The sequence below is a fragment of the Myotis daubentonii genome, chromosome 12, assembly GCF_963259705.1.
Source record: "Myotis daubentonii chromosome 12, mMyoDau2.1, whole genome shotgun sequence".
Lineage (NCBI taxonomy): Eukaryota > Metazoa > Chordata > Mammalia > Chiroptera > Vespertilionidae > Myotis > Myotis daubentonii.
This window is the reverse complement of record NC_081851.1, coordinates 14,839,077-14,842,982: the sequence shown is the minus strand read 5'-3', so window position 1 is coordinate 14,842,982 and position 3,906 is coordinate 14,839,077. Positions and strand designations below refer to the sequence as shown.

General features: G+C 55.8%; 1 pseudogene; it reads right to left on the bottom strand.

Annotated features, from left to right (window-relative positions):
• LOC132213908 (nuclear pore glycoprotein p62-like) lies at nucleotides 1-593 on the bottom strand (annotated as a pseudogene).
• Between the last annotated feature and the right edge of the window lie 3,313 nt (nucleotides 594-3,906).

The window sequence follows — 3,906 nt, the reverse complement described above, 5'->3', positions numbered from 1 at the left end:
TCAGCGGTACGTGATGCGGAAGCTGCGCTCCCGCTCCTTGTGCCGCCCCTCGCACACCTTGGTCACCTCCTCCACCTTCCTCTGCGGCAGAGGGCCGAGTTCTGGTCGATTCACTGCAGGGAGTCCATGTGAGCGTTGAGGATCTTGCAGATCCGCTGCAGCGGGTCGCTGGTGACGGCGGGCCCCCAGACCTGTTCAGGTGCTCGATGATGTCCCTGAGGTCCTGGGCCACGCGCTTCAGCGGAGCGTCGATGTTCTTGGCCAGCTCATAGGTCTTCTCGTGCTCCTCCTCGGCGTGCTGCAGGCAGGTAGTCCCGCTCTGCTCCTTGACGGACTCCTCCAGAGGGCTCAGCGGGTCCTCCAGCTCCTTCCGCCGAGACAGGATGAAGTCCAGTTCTTGGTCCAGCCTCTTCTGGTCCAGCTTCACCTTCTCCACCTCGCGGTAGAGGGCGGTGATCTTCCCCCCCGTTCTCGATCAGTGGGCGGTCCCAGGCGTTGACCAGGGTGGCCTGCTGCAGGAAGTGCCTCTCCTGGTCCTCCAGGTCCAGGCTCCACTTGTTGATCAGACTCTCTAGCTGGGCATCGGTCATCACAGGACTGGTGGACACACCCAGAGGAACCTGCTCAACAACACTGTGCTGGCTGCCTTCCAGCGCCTTCTCAGTGAGCCCGAGCCCGAGGGCAGAGCGGGAGCCTGAGACTCCGCCCTGGAGCATCAGCTTCCCCGTCCCCTCATTGTAGGCGATTTAGTGGGACAAGACTGCTCCTCTGTAGTATCTCCTTCACCAGCCAGGACAGAGGCGCCCCAGCTACGATGGGAGTATGTGAAGTGTGCCCCTTACATCATGAGCAGCCACAGCCAGAGCCTGCCTCCTCGTGCTGCACCTGTGTGGCCACACTGCCTCCTCACAACTCAACTTCAGTTCCCCTTTTCCCTGCGAATGGAGGGAGATCTGTGTGCCTTTCTTGGAAGGATCCGTTCAGCTGTGGAGATTAAGGTCTGATGGTCAGGGTGCCAGGATCTCCAGGGTGGGGTCAGGACCCTAATGTTCAACTTCCACAGTCTGCTGCTGTGATGCCCCACGGCCACCAGGTGGTGCCAGAGGGCACCCCAAATACACATTCTTCACCAACTGATGGATAGAGAGGGTGGTGCTGTAGGGCTCAACCAGTGTCAGACACTTTGGGTGAAGATAACCACATTGTGGGTGGTCCTGATGCGGTCGGGATATGCTTCATAGATCATGCTAATGAGCAAGGTGCCCATCCAAGAGCCCATGCCCCTGCCCAGTGAGTGGGCCAGCTGGGCAGAGGCTGAGTGGGAAGCACATCTGTCCTATTGATGCCACTGTGACATGGATCCCAAGAAGTGGCACCAATTGACTACTCTGAACCATAGCCACCTCGTTGCCAATGGCCGTCCTTGAATAACTTGTGACAACACTCAGGAAATTGATGGAGACTTGAATTCTCAATCTTGGAAAAGTATAGTTAGTTGTACAAAAACACACCCCCTTTCCCCCTCCACCAGTTTCCAACAATGGCCACTGTTTGTGTTGACTCATTCTGAAACCTGTAGGTATGGTCCTTCAACCAGATGTTTCTCTCAGGGCATAAGTTAGGGCATAGTGATCCCTGAAATCCTAGTCCCTGCCAGAAGGACAAGGGGAAAAGGGGACCCACAGTGTTTGGGACAGCTGGACATGGGAGATTTCTGCCCTGGGGGCTGGCTAGCCTGCAGAGGAACCCCCCTATGCCTTCACTAGAAGAGCCATGAAATAAATGCTAGGCAGATACATGCTGGAAAAATGCCACTGTCACCAGCGAGACTCATCTACATGTGCTGGACATGTCACATGTCCACAATATGCCAGTAAGAGAGTCACAAAGACAAAAAAAAATCAACAAAATATGCTGGTAAGTGAAACAGTGAGTTGCCCAAGAGTGGGAGTAGAATGTTCCAAGCATGATGACTCCCGGATTTGCTGAGACCCTGTCCATGCTAGGACGATCTGTATGGCAGCCCTGTGTACTCACTGCTACAGTAGGCCTGTTCCTCTGCCTCGAGTGCTCCCGGGACTTGCTGTTTTTAGGGCAAACAGGCTGGAGTTGTGCACACCACACCTTATTTGCAGTCGCTTCTAGGCACAGCCAGCGCGGCTGGCAGGGGGCACTTACAAGGGGGTGCTCTAGTTTGCTTCTGTGTCAGCTCTGGTCTTACCTTCCGGGGCAACCGTAACCAGGAAACCAAGGGATCTATCATCCGGGCTGCCGGTCACTGCCCCTGCCAATGAAGCAGAGACAGGGTTGAAGCCCATATGAGCTTTTATTCCAATCCTGCCAGCAGCAGGGAGAGTAGCAAGCCACCCACAGGAATCTACACTGAACCCACCCCCACCCCCCTACCCACCCGCCAGTTGACTGGGTAGATGCACAGGAGGGAGAAGAGAGCTGTGGGGCAGCTGCGGGCTGCAACTGTAGCGGGGAAACGGGAGGGTAGGGAGGCCGCAGTCCGGCCTGCAGGAGCTCACAGTCCCATAACCTCCTTGTTCTGATTTACATTTGGGAGGAGGCAAAAGTGAAAGTTCCAGGGTTTCTCCACCTTCTCAAAAACTAGGAGTGTGAGTTTGTGCAGTTTCGTCCTTTGTAAAAAGCTTCTGACTTTAAGAATGTTAGATTTCTGCAGCACAAGTGTCAGGTGGGGTAGCATAGCCAGGACTTGATTCAGGGAGGACCCACCTAAACCTTCCCACCCCTCCATCCCCCGCCTCCCCCACTCTGCCTCCTGCTAGAAGAAAGGACCACAGCAGGAAAGCTAGCATTCAGGGTCCAGGCCTTGGGCTTCTGCGGGATGATGGGCATCTAGGGGCGCAGCAGGGGCAATGGGCTGCTGATGGGTGTCTCAAGGCGCAGGCAGGGGCACTCACCCTGTAGCTTGTGCTTGTGTCCTCCATGAGAGCCGTATAGTGGCCCTTGTGCTGCCCTTGGCGCTTACAGTGCCAGCAGATGAGCTGGCCCTCATCCTCTCAGAAGAGGTGCAGCCCCACCCAATGCTCCTGGCAGGACAGCTCCTGCTCCTGCTCAAGTTCCTGCTGCTGCTCCTGCTCCTGGAGGGTGGCGATGAGGCTGACCAGCTGCTTGTTTGTCCGCAGGCTGCCTCTCTGGCAGGGAGCCGAGCACTGGAAGCAGGAGAGGGTCACCCTGTGTTGCTGTCTCCCTGGGGAGGAGGGTGGGCCCATGAAGCCCAGGAAGCAGGATTGGCAGTAGCTGTGGCCTCCGCTGATGCTCACGGGCTTGGCCATCAGGTGCAGGCAGATGGAGCAGGTGGCCTCCTCCCGCACCTTCTTTCTGGTGGAGGCCAACGCCATGCCTCTGCCGAAAGCTGCAATGCCAGACCCAGAGGCTCCCCATAGCGGTGGAGTTGCCCCCACCCGCACTTCCTGTGGGCGCTCGGCTGCCAGTCCCCACGGGCCTTGAGCTCTTATCTGGAGGGAAGACCCAGTCTGCAATGTAGAAGATGCAGAGAGTGCAGATGTGCTGTGGACTAAGTAGGGACCCCAATTCCATTTACTAAATGAAATAGAATTTAACATTCAGATGTAGCCTCACCTGAGAATATTTTTCCATTTATTTTTAGAGAGAGCGGTGGGGCAGGGGGGAGGCAGAGAGAGACACTTCCATTGGTTGCCTCCTGTGCTATGGTGAGGGACTGTGACATGGAAAGCTTACAGAATGTGGAAAGGGGAGGGACTGAGATATGGAAAGATTACTAATTGTCTTAGGAAATAAAGTGTTATGATATGCTCCAGCCAGGTGTGACCCTGTTTTCCTACTGAACTTTTACCCTGCCTCTTACTGCTTTGTAGTTCTCGCAAAGAAAAAGCCTTGCGGGACCCTTGGTATGCA